General features: G+C 41.5%; 1 protein-coding gene across 1 annotated transcript in view; it reads right to left on the bottom strand.

Moving 5' to 3' along the window:
* The window catches only part of mpp7a (MAGUK p55 scaffold protein 7a), a 146924-nt gene extending 125333 nt beyond the window's left edge, over positions 1-21591 (bottom strand). Inside the window, exon 1 of the mRNA XM_073488661.1 lies at positions 21421-21591. The gene's annotated coding sequence lies outside the window, so the exon portion shown is untranslated. The remainder of the gene's footprint in view (positions 1-21420) is intronic.
* Between the last annotated feature and the right edge of the window lie 398 nt (positions 21592-21989).

Genomic DNA, 21989 nt, shown 5'->3' with positions numbered 1-21989 from the left:
TTTGTCTTGGAAAATAACACAAGCGAGCCCTCCTCCTGCTGTGACACAAAAACATAACTTGTAGCGCCTGATAATCCTGGTGCTAAACCTCTTATACTAGAAAACAAACAATTACTAGATGCCACCCAGCTGGTGGTGTGGCACCATGTGTGCCAGAGGCTGAATAGAGATTATTTCCATTCAAAGCAGGACAGGAACAGGGTAAATAATGGATTCTAGGCAGTTAAGAAAAGGAAGTTTTGGTATCACGCAGCTTCATAAGAGTATCACTTTACGGCACTCTGAATATTTGTTTTATTTGTGCATACAAAAATGCAACTATTATTTGCATTTATGCAAAATAAGCTAAATGCATCAGAGAGAAGAGGAAAGGATGTTATCATGTAGCCACATTTGTCGGTTTCCAGTGGAAAGTGGCTCCCCTACAAACAAACAATAAAAAAACTATTCCCCTCCTCAGAAACAGGATGAATTGCACTGTGGCCACACAATAACTGCCATGTTTATACCACACTAATCATCCAGCACTCAAATCCTGCAATTTTCTCAGGGCTTTTGTCTCTCCATGGGGCAACCGTGCCACCCACTGGGGCAACTTCCTCATATAGGCCACCACATCCAGGAGACAGTCCTGCCCTCTGTCTCCTCCCTCCTGCCCAGCACACAAACACAGGTGTAAATCAGCCAGAGTGACAGCTCACCATCCGCACTGTTACTCACTCTGGCAGAAAAAATTCCAAACCACTGAGCATCCTCAATGGTGCCTCGTTCTCAATCACACTCCCTCACCCTCCCACACACAACCCAAAGAAAGTCATGGCCTCGGAAGAGGCAGTTATGAAAGGAGCAGGTTTAAATGATGTCTGTGCTTGTGAATAAGGGAGTAGTTAAAGAAAAACAGACCGTTTTATTGAATACCAATGTTGGCCCAGGGAGATTCCACTCCTACCATTTGGTGAGAAACATTTCTCAGGATAGACAAGAATGCACTGTTCATAGCAGAAACATTGTACAAACTGTGAACTCTACAATAAGAGTTCACAGTTTTAATTCGAATCAGCAGAATTGTATTGCAAGTCAAGGTTACCCTTTTCCCACATGTTGCTTTCTTCTCTGTGAACAGAATTCTCAACCTGACGTGAGGAAGATTCTGATACATGGCACACAATGTCTGAGAATGAAAACAGCTGATTTTACAGGAGGTAGAAGGGAAAAATAAAATCCAGTTGTCTGCTACCATTATAGCCATTATTTCTTAAAGGGTATGAAGTTCAAATGGCCAAAAAAAAGAAAAAAGAACAGTGAACTCAACCAGTCTGCTTCTTCACAAAACTCCTTCAAAAAGGAGTAGAAGAACCGGTTTAGGCATCTTAATGTAAGTGGAGGTGGGGAGTTCTTACTTTGTCATACAACGAAATACTGTTGTATGACCACAGCATTGAATGTATGAGGGTTAAAAATTGTGGGCATAGACGATATATCACTAGATCCATAACATGGGTTTACAGATGTTGGCCTACATGAGGTGTCCATGTTTGCTTGGTTTTCAGGCTATAATGTTTCTATTTAGCGCTCAGTGGCATATACTGTATTTGAGCTTTCAGAAAAGTTCCCCAGTTGTAGGACTTGAATGGTGGCATGAACACTATTTTCAGGTCAGACACACATAATTGCGTTAACATTACAACATTATTATATGTGTGAACTTACTGTTCTCTTAAAAATTATATGTAACATTTTCTGCATTAAAACGTCTAAAAGCAACAATATATTTTGTTGAGTTAACAACGTTAACGTTATTCCAAATGTTCCCAACAATGTTCAAACTCGGAGAAATCCATAACTTCACTTACGGTAACTGTGCGTTTTATTTGGTCGCCCGTCGCTATACTTTGTGAGACTCTAGGAGAGTCCTAGCATCTCCAGTCGACAAACACCTTTCTTTTGTCCTTCACAGCCAGCACATGAAGCCTCGACCACTCCGCCCCTCTATTCGTCACTTGTCCATTATGTGCTTGGTGTGGACGTATGATCCCCGAGAGAGTAGAGAAGCAAGTCCTCTAGGTGCCATGACCTGACCCTGACTAAGGTCCACGAGACAGAAAGACAGATGGGCTGCAGCAACCAACAGCTGAGCCCCACACTGAGCATAATGACACGGGAAGCTCTAGCATAAATACATGCAACCTACACACCCCTGCATTGTAGGTAAAACCACACAGAAGATACTCCATCATAAACTGAAGAAAGATGTAAAATCTGGCATATTCATTTACAAGATAACTGCTGGCATGACTGGTGAAGTTGAGTTTCATTTAAGAACTGAAGTAAGCAGTGACTTCAAAGCCTTATAGCACCATGCCAGTAAATGTTTGGTATAGTGAGGTAACAAAAATGTTAACAACATATTACATAAACCTACTGAGTGAACCAGAAAGTACATCAGATGTGTTATAATAATAACCATAATAACATCACACACGCACTACAGCCGAGTCAGCCCATTTAATTTTCTTAAAAGTCCAGTGATATACACAATTATGTAACAGCATGAGCACAGCATGAGTTCTGTAAAACACAGAAGCACCGCAATGACGGCAATGATGCAAATCCTTATAGAACTAGATGAGCTTTAATACAGTATAATGACTCCTGCATGGGGACTATTAGGTTAGCATGCATTGATAACCATGTGAGCTTTGCATTTTTGTTCTATGAGCATTACATCATCAGGTGATACTGGTTCAAGAGTGTCTGCAGAGTAAGTGTGCATGTGTCAAACAACATCATCATCACTTTTATACTGACAGCCTATGAGGAGAAATTGTGAAACTTGTGGACTATTTCTCTTAACATGTGGACACTTTGCACATTGACTAGCTACATTTTGTAGACTGGCTCCAATATACAGCAGTGGCAGTCTCTAATGTGATTAGCTGGGCTGCATTAGACTGCGGTGCTTCCCATAAATTAGTGTAATTTGCTGCACCATAGTCTCATATTGATCCAAAAATGTTTTTCACCTCTTATAACAGTGCTGAAGATCTCCAACGTTTCGCACCATTGCTTCAGCAAAACGTCTTTCCCTCCCAGTCATTGGATGCCCTACCCATTTCTGTATGCGGACACGCATTTACAATTTCAGTGAGGCAAAACTAGCTATGTCTTTTGGTAATGAAAACAAAAAAACTTAATAAGAAAGACCGACAGGAACAACGGTCTCCATCTCTCTCCAGTCTGTTTGTTTGTCTTGTTCACCTAGCTGGGCAGCACATAGCCTATATCACTCGGACTGTATTTATTTACCAGCCACATCAGCGCTGTTCTGTGACTCTGTGCCTAAAAAATGTGAGACTGAAATACAACTCACATTATTTATTAAGTTTGATAAATGCCAAGGACAGCTCTGTTAATGAACTGCAGCTCCAGAGATAGCCGCATTGCGCATGCCCACGCATTCACCCGTGCGAGCAGCGACCATACAGATCAGCCAATACATAGTTAGATGGCACTCACGGGCGCTCATAATATTGAAACAAGACAATGATTACCTGGTCTCCCAGTCAAGGTTTAGTTACAAGTCAGGACCAAAAATGGAGTTACCGTGGTGGCAGAGTGGCGGTCACCCCAGGGCACACACCCTGCAGGGGCTATGCCTCATTATCACAATGTATGAACTAGGCCAACTGCTTGTGACATGGGGGGAGGAAGACTTTCTTCCGACTGTTCATCACTTGTGATAAATCACACAGTTATAAGCAGACTCAAGTGTTACAACAAACAATGAGGAATAGTAAAATTTAAATTTCTTGTGGGTTTTTTTTTTTACTTTTCTTATATTGATTACCATTACCAAAGTCTTGGTAATACCCATGTCCTAAGGAGGATGGAAGCAGTTGGTGTTTTAAACTAGAGATGCACCAATCCAGTAGCAGCGCTCTCAGTTTCACTCATGCATCCATACTACATGCGATGGAACTCATTGGAAACAAAGAAATTATTAAATGTGCATACTACAATAGGGGCCGGACGATAGGGCATTAGAATAATATTGTTTACAGAAACACAAAGCAAACATGTCTGTAATGAGCAAGCAGTGCAGTGTTTCTAACACCAGATGGAGGAAGTCTGTTGAAGCAGACGGAGAAAGGTGCTGGGACTGTGAGGGCAGCTTGGCTGGTCGCAGATGCTGCACTAAAGCTGCTCCTCTGGGTACAAGACAACTGTTAGCCAGGCTGCTGGTCAGCAGAGCTGCCAGTAACCATGGGCTGAGACAGAGCAGAAGCAGGAAATGGACCACCATGACATAGACCAGCAGAGTAAACACAACACAGAATACACAGCCATAAATAAACCCCGTAAGCCTTAGCGCTCAATTCAGATTCATTGTTGTGATCTGATTTTTTTGTTTGGCTGTTCTCCCAATTTTTAAAATGTGGCCAATATCAGATTCCAGAGTGAATGTCATACAACACAGGCCTTGGCTGAAAAGTCTATCACAATAGTGAAGTTTCATATTGGTTGATATCAATAATTATGAATAATTTTTAATTATGTGTCGTATTTTAATCACTTTTAAAGGCTGCATCAGACCACAAGAAAAGCAGACATTACCCCAGGCACTGTGACCTAACAGTATTACAGGCGGTTTAGAGCTGGTCTGCACTGCGTTAGGCTCATAATAACGCCTCACTCCACGCTCTTCTGTTAATGTCAGTCACACGGTGTTGGTGCAACCAAACACCACATCTGTTAAATAATTGGCAGTTTGCATGTCACTTGTAGCACCTAGGGATTTGATAGGCGTGTCACTCATAGCTTGCTCCATTACCAAGGGATATGACAGGCTGTTTAGGAGCGAGGAGTATTGTTATAGGCTTTTCATTGGTTTGCATGTAATGCAACTATTGAACATGTTAATTCCTCTAGTAATTCATCTTCAAACTGAATTATCTGTCAACCAGATCACTCAAGGTTGGAGTAGTGATAAAGAGGAAACAGCTGACACAAAAGAGTCCAGAAGTCAGCCACTGTGCCCTTGGTTCTTCCACAACCCCACCTGCTCTGTTTCACCACCAACAGCACAGATACCTGTTCCTCCTGCTGAATCACAAAAACAGGTCAGTGGCCTGGCCCCTCCAGGGAGGTTGTATGTGGAGCAAAATGAGTAAAGGAACCGTTGCAAGGTGGGGCTTGGGTGATGATGTGCTTCAAATCACCAAGGCAGTTTGGACATACATCTGCTTGCTGGGTGAAAAAAAGTGGTTTCGTCTCTACACACCTTGTCCATAACTTAGTGGTGCTCAGTTTCAGAAGCTTTCATCAAAGTTAGCTGGCTAGCTATTCACAGGAAGCTTAGCTCAGAAAGCATAAATAACAATCGCACGATTGAGAGAAACACACTAACCACGGCCCACAGAAAAGAAACACTGTGGCCACATGGAGACATAATGGTGGTGCACTGAGCAGTAACAAACATAATTTTCTCTCCCACATGTCACAAAGGCCAACAACTCTTGTCTTGCTGCAGTTCAGAGGGGGCACACTACGTTTTGTGCCCTCTGGTGGGGGGCCTTTTAAATCATGATGTTACAATGGTCAGGGCTCAGTAATCGATGACTGTCAGCCATCAGTGATGGAAGGTGGCATCATCTATCGGCTCAACCCTCCTGACCGACTAATTGATTGAATCACTGCAGTTCTACATCATACAACTATTTTTCCTTGTACATTTCTGAGCTAGAAGCTGCAGTAGGGTGGTACTCTTGGGATACTGAGAAAAACAAAAGAAAGCAATAGCAGAAAGTGTTTTCGTGCAATGGGGACCTAATATTGATCAGCCATGTCAGCTTGACCTTCTCAAGAGAATAAACAACTCTTCTTGACTCTTCTGGAGCCCAAATTCTAACATTTTGGTCCTCAATCACCCACCTCTTTTCCCACCACACTGACTGACATACTGTAGGTCAGCTGCCAATCATTTGCCACACTCAACAAACTGTCCACTGACTGAAACATATGCATGGGATAGCAAAAACATGATAATTGAATGAAACTGAAAATTGCTAAAAAGTTCCATATGCTCCAAACAAAGTACTTGTTGGATCGTTAAACACCCCCTCTACTCGCACCTCTCCATACTGGACAGTTTCTGTAACTTTCCCAAATTAACAATCCAACAAGCCTTCATGCTTTGGCAGCAATTGGCCAGATGAGGGGAGCAAACATGGGAAAGTATGTGTTAGCTTCCATTGCTAGCTCTCTTTTCTCTTATCTCTTTCTTTCTTTGTGTTTTCAAACTTGAGCAACACCGTGAATTGTTTTAAAGAGAGACTGTACAGAAGCCTTTCATTATCTTATCTACTCCCCTCTGTGACGAGTGTGCGGCCAGTCAGCCAGTAGTGTGTTAATTCTTGTATTCGTGTTTGGTCAGTGGGTCTCATGCCTCTACAAGAGCGGCATTTCAGTTGTAATAGATGGACCACCAATAGCTTTTATTCATCTCACAGGCTAAAACAGAGCATCACTGCTTGTTTCATCATAAGCCTTTCTTTCCCTGGTTTGCACTGAATCACTTGTTGCTGTGAATGAGAACAAAACCAAAAACAGGCGTGTTACTACATGCGATTAGCAGTTAGACTCTCAGAAAGTGTAATCTTAGAAAGACTAGCAGCAGTATTTACAGGGAAATCCACTGACGTTCATGTGCAGTGAAGCAGATCATCTGCTTCCTGCTGCTGGGAAAGTGTGTGTTGAATTCACCTGAGGCACGGAATACGGGAAAGAGAACTGGATGATCGAGTACGAAAATGACAAGAGATGATTCTTTGTCTGATGAATCATTGTATCGGAGGGCCTCCTCTTTTATCTCTCATTTAGCTCCACCAATTAACATACTCCTCCAACCCACTGTAAGCGGACATATTAGACTCAATATAAGGGTGAGTGTAACCCCATTTCCTGGTACCCCTAATCATTTTGCAAGGGCTTTGGTTGCTAGGAAGGAGACAGTAGGCATGAGTAGGGGGAGGCAGAGGAACAAAGCCTCAATTGAGTATCACAGAGGGCGCCCCAAACCCTAAATGTGAGTCACCTCATTTAAATATCATCAGTCCTAAAGTGGCGGTCTAACAATGCACTAAAAAGAGTCATCAAGGGACTTTACACCACAGTGGATGAATGTGTCACTAATGTGTGCGATTCAGCTTGAATTAAACTTTCAGATGGTCTATTCTCTGTTCTTGTAATCGAGGTAATTGCCTACGGCTCCTTTCAGCATTGTGTTCCATCAGATGGTGAAAGACATCATGTCCGGCCGATGATGCTCTCTATGGTCTACAACAGCCGCTCCAAGTGGCTAAGCAGCACCTGTCAGCAGCCTGATAATACCGCACACACACAGAGGAAGAGAATCCAACACGCACACCTCTCCATTAATTCTTCCTGTTTCCCCATCTTCATCATCACTCACTCTGAAGCGCTCTCATCTCCACTCTACTCCACATTCCACACACACACACAATAGTGTACAACCAACACTTCCTCCTCCACTCGAGCCAAGAGGTATCACTTTCTACCAAAGCCTGCCTTTCATTTCACTGCTGCTTTGTCAGTGAAATTTGAGACATGAGGAGGCAGTTTGTTAAGTCTGTTAGTTTCATGTTTTATTCCTGACAAACAAGAAAAGGTTTCAAAAGTTGATGCAAATCATCAGTAAGGTTTAATGTAAAAGCATAATGAGGAAGTTTCTCAGTTACAGCAGTTCATTTCTACCTTTTAAATGCTTAACTAGGTTACAAGGTTAGAAGGTTAAAGGAAAAGTTCATCCAAAAATGAAAATTCAGTCATCATCTGCTTTCATGCAGATGGAAAGTAAGGTAAAGTTTCGTAGTCCACAAAACATTTCTGGAGCTTCACATCAAAACAGCGTTGCATTCTCCTAACCAACTGAAGTGGATGGGGACTTATTTTAAAATGTAAATAAACAACTGAAACAAAACATAGAATGGCTCCTAAAGCCCCAAGATCCCAAACTGATTTTAAAAAGAAGTTATTTACACCCTTTTATGGGCCAAAATCAGCCTTAACAGCATTAGTACACACCCCTGTCTGCTCAACTACATGTTGTTTCAACTGGATTATATTGTTAAGAGTAAATAACATCTTTTCAAATTAATTTGGGATCTCTGGGCTTCTGCAGACCTGGATTACAATGGACAAGCTGTATGGAGACATTTCATGTTTTACCTCAGTTGTTTAGGATAATGATGTTTAGTGGACTATGAATGTTCACCTGCCTTTTTATCAGCATGGGATGGAGTAGATAATGACTGAGTTTTTTTCCTTTAAGCTTTGTGGGAGTGAACAACAGAATAACACATAACCCAACTACACTGTGTTGTAACATATCCAGCTTGTTGTTTCAATCAAACCTTTGACTTGTTTGGTTTGGATTCTAATAAAATATCAGGAGTCCGGTTCTGTCACCATCCGTCCAACCAAAACTTGGTTAAGAGCAACAGACTTTGAGACCATCACGGCCCGCAGCTTCTTTCAACCATTGCATGACTACAGCAGAATAGGTGAGATGGACGAACATCGATGCTTGGTGCTCACACACAGTCAAAACTGATGGACAGTGTTTCCCAGATGTCAGACTTTTGATATGAAGATGCCGACCACATTATCATCACCATCTTGCTGCTGCACTTTACATACTACTTGATGCACTACATGCTTATGTACTGTATATTAGTATACAAAAAACTGAATATATGTTCTGTAATTTGTGTAGCATTAAGGAGTTTTCAAACTTTAATTTCACTATGCAACCCTGTGTTGTGTAATGAAAAATAAATGACCTTGTGCTACCCAATAAATGCATCAGGTATAAAAATATAAATTCAAGCCACTTAAAAACATTTCAAATCCACATTATCCTGCAAATAGGGAGTAGCCATCTCTGTGACACACTATTAATTTCTCTTTTCGATAACATGTTCTTGGAAATTACCTCATCATTGGCTGAGGAAGCCCAGATACTCTGTGGAGGAGTACCTGGCTGCCATCTTCAGTGAGAATGAGATAAGGCCAGTGTGAAAAAAATGAAGCAATCTGCAAAACCTCACTGTGACAGAACAAAACACACACAAAGCTGGCTAAAACTATTCTTTTGAGAATTAAAATGTGATATGCACCAGCAAACACTTGTACAAATACGTGCACACACACAGAACTCTTGTGAATAGGATGGCTAGCACTACCAGTGATAATCCTTATTTCTGTGAATGGTTCCCACGGTGAAGCACTGTTAAACCTAATTATGAAGCAACTCATTCACTTCTGCATTTGCAGCTGTCTAAACCACACTGATCTACCATAACATTTTCCAGGCCTTATTTGGCTTAACTGACCTTACACAAATGTCAGGGATGAAACTGTGTATATCATTATGTCATATCTCAAGTGTGCATTCTCAAAAAAATGCAGCTCAGTGCCTCAAACTTGCAGATCATGTGTTTGATTAATCCCAGTAGAAGAAATAGAACAAGGCCTTACAGAAAACAGAGTACATAAGGATTACACTAATGTGAGTGACAGCACAGAGCAAACTAACCCTTGCCACACAATCTGTGCAAATATATCCAGGTGTGCACAAACCACATTCACACAGACACACACACACACAAAGCACACAAAGCACAGCAAAGCAGCAAGCATTTATGTCACAGTTGCTTAGACACATCCATTTATTGAGAACTTTAATGCTTGCCAACTTCCCCTTCTATTGTGTTGGAAAAACTTAGATCTTCAGTGTCATGGTATCACAAGTGAGTTACAAGTAGCATCACGTCACCTTTAATTATATCCAGACTGTTCCTATCTATAATATACAGTCTTATATTGTATCGTTAAAGTATGCTTGTGGATACTTTTTAGCCTTTTTCAGAAAAAAGAAAAGAAAATTGCATCCAATGTAGAGTTTCTTAAATCCGATCCCGAATGAAAGAAACCTTTAATAAATATCTATTCTCTGCCGAGAAATACTGTAGCAATGAACTGCAGCTTCAGGTATGAGGGATCACTAGGTATCACATCAAACTGCCCTGCAAGTTGAAGATACTTCACATTATGACAAAAAAGCTTTCACGTGCCTTTACAGGAATGCCAAAATTATTGCTGGAAAAATGCAAACTATGTAATAGACATGAACGTCTACACAGTTATAAACTGTGCTCCAAATAAACCGACACTGGACTGCTGTGTTAAGTGTCTACCAGAGAGAAAGAAACTCATTCAGTAGTGTCAAGTAGTGTTTATAGACTACAGTAGATTCCACCCCCCTGCATGCCACAAAAATGAATTTGAATTAATGAAACGCTAGTTGATATGACATGGACACAGGCTTCTTTGTGCCTTTATGTCTAAGTCAATGTAACTTCGGGACTACGATGGGTGCCATATGCTCCTGTACCACAGTGCACACCAAGAAAAGTGGTGACATTGTGTCATTAACTTGAAGTGCTGTCGAAGTTCTTCCATCTCTCTTCTACCAACAAACTTGTTTTTCTTTTTTTATACTCTGAGGTTATGTTTTCAATCCCTATCTGCCAGGAGCTCACAAAAAAACCTTCCCTGTTGGGAGAACTGAACACCAATATATAAACTGTTCCCAGTCAAATCAATCAAAATGTTACAATGATGTTGGTAATAATCTTGATCTGGAACAGATCTTTTCCAACTTGTGTATTAGCAAAAAGAGCATTATCATAGCAGAGAGCTCTCATTCACCACAATTGACAAACACAAAAGACCCAATTCTCAAGAGACATTAAAAGCTGAAGGAGAATGGAATCCCAAATGTTGGTACCATAATAATGTTGACAATGTTTACTATGGTTACAAATATCAGTAATATGTACAAATCATAAGGAAGTTTTTAACCAAAAACTAGCATAAAAGTTTACAATGACCAACATGAGGGACACTCCTCTACACCATCGCTGTCTCTTACTGGTTTCTCCTTTGGTGGAGATCTTTCCTTTCTGCTCGACAACATGTTGTTTGAATTGGATTATACCATGGTCTGGGTAAGGATGTAGGTGTGGATTAAAGTTTGATGTACAGACACCTCTAGAACTTTTCCAGTTCCAGTGAAACGGCCTGTTTACTAGGCGTGGGACAAAATTACGATACAGCAATTTATCGTCGTCCTTCCTCGCACCATACAAGTATAGTCCCCAGCGTCGTTCCTTGGCTCCTTGCGGTGGCGCTCATCATTTGTCATTTGTTCATGAAATGTTTTTATTGATTTGGAGACAGTGACATGGCTGGTTAGCTAGCTTGTCATGTTTAACATGCTCTGAAATTTTATTTACGGTTTGTTGACCATACACAATGTTATTTACTTTGAATCTTGCAAGCATAACATTAGCTATCTGGCTAACAACTGAGACAAAGGGTTCGATGAGCTGAGCAGACTACTATATTTCCCATTGCTAAGTTGTAACTACGGTCCATCCTATTTACTGGAGTAATGACCAACATTTTTTTTCCATTACATAGGAAACCTTATGGGATTGTAATGATTGTTTCAGCTATTAGTGAAACTATCAGGTAATGCCAGGAAAATGGAGTTACTGCGTGTGAAAAACTTCACAATACACATTGAAATATATGCAACCGGTCTTTCCGCTGCACAGCGGACAGTTCAGGCCTTCACGTTGTCCATTAATTCCTGATAATAGACATCTCTTTGGCATTACTCCTTACTTATTGTATTCAGTAATCCAGGCATATAAGATTCTATTCTGCTGTTGATGAGAGAATCCACGCTCCAACATACTCAGGGAGAACGTCTCACTGAGCTTTTCAAGTTGAGATCAAGCTTGACAAAAACCTCTGAGGTATAACAACATACACAGGATGAAGCTTATCACGCTATGTAAAATCCTGTCAGTCAGTGTTACCCAACCATCAGCCACTGTGGCCCAAGACCCTGTATATTTTTATTCTCAACACTTCATGAGCAGATCTCACTGTTTATTAGCTCCTCCATCTGGCTGAAGTTTTGCTACTCAGCAAAAATTAGCTACTGTAGTGTTTGTCTGAATAAAATGTGCACTATGTTGAAAAATTCAGACCAGCTGAGAGTCATTATTAAGTAAGCAAACATAACAAAATGGCTTGAAACCCAAGCCTTGCAGTCGTCTTGACCTTTGACCCCATCTAACCTCTTCCTCTGTCAACTGATCAGACAAAATAAGGTGTAGAAGCTCAAACATGTGGTAGGACAACAGCAGGGTCCAGCAATTACACTAAAAAAAAATTAACTCTATGTGGAGGACATGAACCTTTTTACAATAGGTATAAAGTCTTCCTGTTAAGAAACACTTGGCTCTTCTGTTTATGCCTTCATGCAGTGTTTCACCTCCAGGTTGGTTTTGACATTTGTGAGAATTAGTGAGTGCACACTTATCTAATGCTGTGATGCTACTTCTCTCTGGTACAGGTAATATTGGCACTTTGTCTTTGGCCTATCTTTGCCGTGATATAAACACAATTTTCCAGTGATACCAAATGTCCAGCGAAGAATAATTTCCCGCCCAGTCCCCAGAATAAATTGTTGGCAGTTGACGTTTCTACAAATGACGGAAAGGTTGAAACTTTCTATTGACAATACTGTACTAATGATTTGGTTAGGTCACTGAAAACTCTTGGTTAGTAGGGGTGTCACAACCTCGATTGTAAATCGGATATCGATCGAAATGATGTCACGATGTCACGATCTCGACCTTCTAAACCTAAGGTGAAATTGAGGATTTAGCCATGGCCCCGTGTCATGTCCAGCAGACGTGCCAAGGTGGGAAAAAAAACACACACAGCTTGTTGTAGTGAGCGTAGATCTTTTTTTCAAAGACAGACCAGGAAAAATCTTGAAGAACATGCACCCTTCTTCGTCCTCTTGTTGGGAATAGTAGCCTAACCTTATTACATCACAGACAAAGACACATTCAGATTTAAAGTACGACTGAAATTACTAGTAGTAATTTCAAAATGCAGTCTACTCATTTGGAGATTCAATTTTAACTTGATATTCGGTAGTCAAGGCCTAAAAAATGCTCATGATTGGAACAGTGCATCAGTTAAATTATGTTATTTTTCCTAAAGAAATCATCTTTATTATTCTTAAACTGTTTGAATCCATAACCTTAATTGCCACTATGACTAGTATTGCTATACTAACCTAGCTGCACCAAGATTTCTGTAGTTTTCTGTTGGAACAGGTGATAAAACAGAATAAAAAGTACTGGGCACCAAAACAGCATACAAATAACATGGCCCACAGGCTAGGAACTTGGGACTGACCTTTCAAACATAGTATATTTGTTAATATCCTTTGCCTGTATATTTTAATTTGCGGCCCATTGGTACGGGGTATTTTGTTCTCAGGTGGATGGTTGGTGCATGTATCCCTAGTAGATCTCCCCCCACAACTTTTTGTAGCTCTAATACCTGCTCCATCCTGTAAAGAAGCAGTCTGTTCCACAGTGGCCCACTGGCACACAATACTCCTCTGTTCACTGGATGCCAAATGCTTCAGTCATCACCCTCCATGCCACCCCTCCCCATCCCTCCTTTGCTATCTGTCTCAGTCTTTTCTCTCTGTATCTGTCTTTCCCTGACCATGACAGAATCTACTAATGGTCGGTCAGATTAGCATCCAGCCGTTGAAGGGACGACTTCAAAATGGACAAAGAAAAAGCTGCTTTGTCTCCATCTGGTGCCAACGACCCCGGAAGTCAGAGAGGAAACCGGTGGCCAGAGAAAGCATCACTAGAGCCATTATAGTAACCAACTGTGAGAGCCTGGGTTTGAAGGAGAACTAAGAAACTGGCAACATTTCAGTAGTTATCACACCATGGATCTGACCCGTTCCATTAAACACTGATGGACTATTATTTCAACAGTTATTTGTGTTTAATATATTTTATTGTACATCTCCTCAGTTGGACTAATTGAAACACTTTTGAAATGAAGGCAAACCATTGCGTCATATCTGCTGCAGGTTTTAAGTTATCCAGTAACATGTCAATCAATACAAGCTACAGTCCCTTTACACATTGCACTGTTCACCATAAACAAACTCTGTAACCCAGTGAACCTGCAAAACAAACCCCAACTCCACCCTGCAGATCTATTCAAATTCTATGCAAATCTAAAATGAATCACCACCTGCTTCATGATAAAGCCACCATGATTGTAGACATACTACTGCATGATCACTACATATGGTCGCAACAATAGGAGAAACATGGACGCTTAATAATGAACAAAAACATGTACCAGCATCTCTCTCTGCGAGTGAGAGCCAGACAGTCCGCTATTTAATGATGGCGGTTATGTAATTATGTAATTTAGAGCAAAAATCATATCTTTGTCACTTTCCATGATGCCTGGAGGGTCAGGCATCTATATGATTATAAACAGTTAGCAGTTACATTTTCAGATTTAAAAAAAAACACACATATCTCAATGTTATGACCCTCTTTTGGTTCCTCAATGCCGGCATGCTGATGAAATGACACACTGGAGCGGCTTTATGCCAGCGCTGCTTGGTTGAGCGTGAACAATCAAAAGGCGGCATAAAGGCGAGCCTTCGTTGTGGGGACGTTGTGGAACCTTTGTGTGAAAAATATTCCTAGACTCACAAATGAATTACTTTGATACTTGCCTTCTGTTAGTGGACATTTAAGTAATGGTTAGCTTGGGGTAACTGAGCATTTTGAAACAAAAGTAACATAATATACACGGCACAGAGTATAGCACACAGAGGCCGATTGGTTAGATAACACATAATCCTATCCCCTCATCTGTCACCATCCAAATCAAATAGTTACAATCACATTGACTGAGTCATCAAATAGGGAAGTTAAGTTGACAGTTGTAATAGGCTGTTGTAAAGGGGTATTCACAGTCAAACTGTTGTCAATGAGCAACGAGTTAATTAAAAGAGTGCCAAGTGCCAAGTGGACTAAAGAAGAATGAATGCCTGTCCAATATGCAGACAAACATACTCACAGAGGATTGAGAACATGCTTTCAAGTTCAGAGACAAAAGCACACACACACACACACACACACACACACACACACACACACACACACACACACACACACACACACACACACACCTCCTTTTTGCTGATCAGCAGAGATGTTAACAAGCAAATGAAAATTGACCCTCGGGGGGCCTGTAGCCAGAACGAGGTGGCAGCCAGGATACACAGCAATAAGTTTACAGACCTACAGCTGACACTACCTGAGACGCCCCACACACAAATAGGGATCTTAGCCTGTGAAAACCAATCTTGTACTCTGGAAAGAATCACTGCCAGCTACAAAAAAACAGGCAGCTAAAGAGAACCTTCTTGGGTTAATCTGCATTATTCTAAAAGGGACTCGTGGCCTCTTAATGACCCCACCCATCGCCACCATCAGTCTCCCCTTTTTCATTCCCATGTCTCCTACTTGTCATCAAGTCAATAGCTATACTGCAGCCATGTCAGAAAAAATAAACTTGGCTTAACAGTTAAGCCAAGTTTATTTTATTTTCTCTGATCAGAGAGGTAAACAACACTGGATCATCTGTATTTTTCTCCTAATCATGTTTGATATAAATGATTACATTACTGCGGCTAGAAAGACAATGAAAGTAGGATTCCTTACACAAACCTTCACAAGGCTGCAGAGGAAAGAAGAAGGCAGTCTCCCTGGTTATAGCACGCAAAACTACATCCAACATTAAGTTCAACTATCCTCTTGTCATGTTACTTTTAAGATGACCTTACAACCTGTGACCATTACAAATAAAACTGACACATTTTTCTTTACCGTAGGTGGGAGAAAAATTCAAGTTTCTCTGTTAGCTCATTCACAGCAACAAGCAAGGAGCAGATGGTGGTGACATCAGCATGTAACGTGTGTGTGTGTAACAACATAGCTGCGTTCTCATTACCCTTAGATGAATTACAGTGTCAGTTTCTTATGCCACATGGTCAAGTTACTGTCGCTGTCATCTTTAGAGATCAAGGCAAGGAAGGAAAACATGTCACAGGAGCGGCATACAGTTACATAGCTCCCCAAGCACTCCAAATATCAACACAGGCTACATGAATAGTGCAAACTCATAGTCCAGTAATATAGCACCGTGACACAGATCATTTCATGCTGATGGTGCAAGCTTGGAGCTGTGAGGTCAAGTGGAAAAAATTAAAAGTAATACCTTCTCCAGTGCCTTTTCTTCAAATTTAGTGCACTTGTTTGTATCCTTGACGTTCACTCAGAGAAGTCCTTAACTCTACAATACTTACAAAGATTCCCACTACAACTTCACAAATAATCTTTGCTTGCTGTGATTTACTGGACAGAGCCGCAAACAAGTACACATGTTTGGCCTATTTTGGCTCTGTTCACTCAAACTATGTTGAATTATTCAAAGGGCAGCCATAAGGGGAATAGGCATAGTAATGCTAGGCAGGGGCCATATATGGAAAACCCTCATAAATAAAACAACATTTGACAAATAAGCTTGACGTCAGTCAAGTCAACCCACTGCTTTGCTATGTAAGACTATAGCCTTCACCGACTACTGACAAATTGGTTACAAGCTGTCACACAACAATGGACTAACAAAAGCCTACAATTATCCAATCTATAAAATTATAATTAAGGCATTTTGTGTAGTATTCCAATTAGCTAGTGGTTCAAGTTCCCATTAGCCCAAGGCTTTAAATGCTAACTATGGAGATAGGCTACACATGTAGAAAATAAGAAGACCACTGTACTTTGCAACTAGGGGTTTTGCACTACTTAGTAGTGTATGCCTTGAAACAGGAATGAAAAAGTGTCATACAACAAACCACAGCACTTTCCAGCCACTCATGTCTAGGCCTATATACAGTAACACATTATAACTTAACCCTCTCCCTGAGCATTCAGGGCCTGACTTGTTTTCCCACACACACGATACTTTTATTAATGCTTCTGCCATTCACTTGGCCTCTCTGCTTTCACCAGCAAAAGACAGTCCGCAGTGAGTCAGGAGGGAAGCATGTCTACATGGTGAGCACAACACTGGAGCTGGACTACACCGAGCCAACGCAGGTGTCTGATGGCTGGCATCTGCTAGGAGGACTCATTCCTGTGCAACAACGCAGAGGCTTGGGGTGTGCTGGGAGAAACCCTACACCTCTGTAGGCCAGGCAGGGACAAAACAACACAGGACCACTACTGGTGACACTCATCAACTGTGACCCTGCCAGACCCCTGCCAAGTACATCGTTTTAATCTCTCCGTCTGGGATCAGCAGTGCAGCAAGAGGCTCACAAGTCCACTGCGGAATTGCAACGGAGATTAGTGATACCATGAAGAAAGAAGGTGATTATGCATAGACAGCAGGATGGATGGATAAATAGATGGATGGATGGATGAATACTTGGAAGGACAGATGTGTAAGTGGGTGAATGGATGGTTGGACGGGCAGGGAAATGTCTTGTCATCTATATACTGTACACTGCTCAATCCATTGCTAGCATTATGTAGCTACTGTATGATACCCAACATGGCGGCGACAACAACAGACATCGTCAGAAGTCCAGGGACTGCAAGGCATCTTTAAGTTACAGTGTGTCAGTTAATAAATGCAGCAGCTTCTCAAGACCAAGTAAAGTCTCGGGCCCTGGAAGAAAACAAACATCTCCCCTGTGCTTCTGTGGTCTGGAAGCTGAGCAGGAAAGGCTAACACAGCCCTAGAAATAAATACAGTTATGATATCACTTATGTCTAAAATAATGCAATAGCTTAAAAGTTAATTTCCAGAATTAAAATGAAGACGATAACAGCGTTCTTTGATAAAAGGCCAAGGCCAGAGGAGGAAAGGAATAGGTGATGGGTGGTTGATCTTTAGACTAGGACAGTAACTCAATATGGGGAAGTTTAATACACTGTCAATGTCTTCTACTGTGTCTACTCTTAATAAACCACGCTAAAAGGTGCGTGTACAAACTGCATGCCGTGCATGCCACGCACATTCTCAAGCCTTTGCCACCTCTGTCTCAAAAAAATCTATGGAAAACCCTGAACATAGTCTCATATCAAGATAATTATATATTATCGATATATTCACCAGTCCTATTGTCAAATTTACAACATGAACAGAAACACTTTGCCCAAGTGTACTCATGACATTTCAGACCTCAGACAAAAATACAGTACATATGCACTATAAAAATGTTTTGATCAGTCTGGTTGCATACTTCATATAACTGGATTAAGCTACGGCAAAAACATACTTGTATTCATGTTGCCATATTTTGAAATCGGTTGGTAGAATAGGTTCACCTCAAAATGTCAGGAGGCAGTGCTTAGACCTAAGCTGAGAAATAAATCAGTGTCTGATAAAGAAGCAGAGAACTCGCCACAACTATCCAACAGCTTCTGTTTACATGGCTGCTTTAATCTTTCGCTTAACCTCAACACCAGAATGACCGCATTCCTGCAGGAACAGAAATTTCAAAGAGTTTTAATCAAGGCAGTCACAATGAGAAGAGCTATTGCTTACCGCTTGTCCTCCCGCCAAATTAGGATCCAGTTAATGTAGTAGGAGGTGTTTTAGGGAACGGGTAAGAAGCAAAAGTGAATAAAATGAAGGATGAGGTTTAAAATGACAGCACTTCAACCTCAGACAAGGCAGTTTCCTGTTATTCTCAGTGAGCTGATAGTGATCTAAACTAATGCTTGGATTAAGAGTCTTAAACCACTGTATCCCACCCACCCTTAAGCCCCAGGAAAATAGCCTTGCTGCTGACAAGCAGCTACGGAAGCCAACTGTTGGCTTTGTCCCCACCATGAACAACGCAATGGGCTGCTGACAGGTTTCTCAACAAGCTGCACTGTTGTAATGACAAGGAAGTGTTTGTCTCAATCAGCAGGTTGCTCAGATGAATTCTGGGAGTTGAGCCTTGGGTGCATTGCATTCTTGGTTCCCACACCTCCCTCCCCCCTACTCGGGTGACCCTCAACACCAGGAACAAAACCCTGGGAATGTGAGCTATGCAGAGCTGCAGCTCGGACACCTGTTCAGACAGCCAACACAGGGCAAAGCCTCCTACGCTGGACCACGTCTGTGATGCTGCATCCGACCCCAGCCTGACCTCTACTGCCACTCTGGTCACAAATAATCCAGAATCAAACATCTGTTTTCACGTCACAGGCACTCACACAGGCCAGACATTTCCTGGGGGCAAATCCTCGCAGCTCTTACCAACATTTTTCCTTTATAGGATGCCCTTCATTAAAGAGCCTGTGAGCCCATTTACCAAAAAAAGCAAGGGCATAATGAAGCCCATCACACACTTGTCTCGAAGGAAAGCGGTTGACCTCATAAACACAAGCCAGAATAATGAAATGTACTAAAATATCAAATCTCCTGAGAGACTCTCCCTGCCCAGCTGGTACAGACCAGAGGCCTCCTAGCTTTTTAGGCAAGGAGAAGAACTAGGCTATTCCCAGTGAGAGCATGGGGTCTGGCCAAAAATGCAGACCAACCGGTGAGGTTTCCGAGTTACACAGAGAAATGTGGCTCTCTAGAGATTCTTCAGTGGCATTCAAATACAAGAGAAAAGGTCATCCTCTAACTGTCTTTCCCTTTTTCTCACAGCCAGACATCCATAACAGGGACCACGATAACAAGCAATATAATGCAAAATAAGACACAAATGTCTGATCACCGATTGCAACGATCATCAGAAGAACCGATCAGATAAACACGCAAGACAGTTTCTCTATGCACTGCTCAAATGCCACAGCCTCACACACCACAGGACTCTGCTGCTCACTGGTTGCTAACAGCTCACTAGCTCTCCTCCTGTCAATATTAATATGGATTTTCAGTTCCCTCCTGGTGTCACCAGTACTACATATTTGTGAGGTCCTGCCAGCAAGCCGTTTGTGACTGAGGGGATAGATGGACCAGGACTGCCAGTGACTGTAACTAGTGCTGACATACATAGCCCTGTGGAAAGTGAAATGTTAAAGCAATACACCGCACATGGATTAATGATTCATTTCACCTGTGAAGACGCTTTCACACTTTTTTCCAGCAAGAATTGCACTTCTGCTGACTGATGGCCATGTGTGCATTCAACAAGTATGTTAAGGGAACAAATGTAATCAACGGAATGCAAAATAATTGCATTTCCATTTTCAAGAAATTACTTCGGACATCTTTCTGAATTTTACCAGATCAAAAAATAAAGCTATTATGGGCTTTCAAAGATATTTTCACGTTATCATAAAATTACACAGGGGTCTTAAGTATATCACGTGACATGGGCACATTCATATGGCCCCAAGCAATAATGGTTATGAAAGAATGGTGTAAGGCAAAACACATGGTGTCATGCAACATTGGGTGGATAAGATACAAATTTAAAGTATGCAGCACAAATGGCTGAGTAGGGATTCAATGGAAGCTGGCCAAGTGCTGAGTCTCCCAGTGGGGCCCATTGGCGCTGTCAGCCAGTGTCAAGCTCCGTTGTCACCACACTTGACTTAGCGGGGCACAAAGGCTCTGTATTCCCTCCGGCCATGTTACATGACACACGGTACTTCCGGGGAAGTAGGAACTCCGGTGCGTTTAGGGTGTGGGTGTGTTTGTGTGTGTTTTGTGGAAGTTGGTGGTTTTGTCACGAGGAAAATTTTGTCATTCTCGTTTTCTTGTATGTTATAGCATACTCTGACTTCTGTTTTATTTTGTTCTCTAGGCTTAGCTGTGCAGTAATAAGTGGTTCTAGCTAGTAGTGCTAGTTTTTGTACTTGTCACTGTTACTATAAAAACAGATATCTTGCAATTACGAGACATTGTGGTAGCCCAGCACTAAAGCTGCGTTCACTTTCCCATGGAAACAAGAGGCGTTTAATTCAAATAAAGTGAAATAACGAGTCTTATGAGTGAAGAATTGCACATTTAGGTGTGCATAAATTATTAAGATTAAAAATTCTTAGAGAGCGAAAACAGTTTAGCAGGTTTTAGCAACACTGGTTCCCAACAGGTTACTTTTTTTTCTCCTTCTAAATCGTGCACCTAGCTAACTTCTAGGTTATCAACAACAGTAACGTTAGTTCGTTGTTAGGTTACTTCACGGCCCCTGAGTACTACAGAGAGTCTATTAATATTGCCCTGTAATTATATGAGTAGTTGTATTTCAGCTAGCATATGTTCTCTGTACTCTCGATAAAGCCATAATGATACTTTCGACTATTTTTTTAACCCCACTATAATTGCATGTTTGTTTTCATCGGCTTGGCAGTGTGAGGACAAGTCATTAGCTGGTGTTAGATACTATTTGTTGGTACTCACTTTGCATCGGAGGTCGGAGTTGAACGATTTCTTGTTGGCCACAGTGCAGCTACTCCAATGGTTCCTTCGAAAACCAAACGTTGCAGATGATTTATTTTCCTCTTTAGAGACTGTGACTTGCTCCTTGAAACCTTCTAAACTCATGCCCCCTCTCTGCGGCTACTGAACACCAGCTTTTTAAAATGTTACGCCTCGGCTGTGCCACTCTCCAAGACCGATAAAGTGTGCTCTCAAGGCGCTGATTTGGAAACGGTTTGTTTATTTACACGCAACGTTAGCGAATGGATATGTGGCATCACAACGCTGGTCTGAGATCTGCAACTAGCCGGACCGCTTTCACACAGAGCCCCGCCCAAATCTGTTCGTTCATTGGTCAGTATTGCTATAAGGGCGTGCTCAGTGGCTCATTCCATGTCTCTATTGGCTTTTAGTGCTGTCAATCATCAGCTAATGCTAAGAAAGTGTTTATAGACAAAAATATTCACAGGAAACAGCAATTTACAAAATAAAAGGGTGGTGATTTTGAATGACTGTTTAATCTGAAAGATTGCCTGTTTGCTTCCAGTTAA

The sequence above is a fragment of the Pagrus major genome, chromosome 19, assembly GCF_040436345.1.
Source record: "Pagrus major chromosome 19, Pma_NU_1.0".
Classification (NCBI taxonomy): Eukaryota; Metazoa; Chordata; class Actinopteri; order Spariformes; family Sparidae; genus Pagrus; species Pagrus major.
This window is presented reverse-complemented; position numbering and strand designations above follow the sequence as displayed.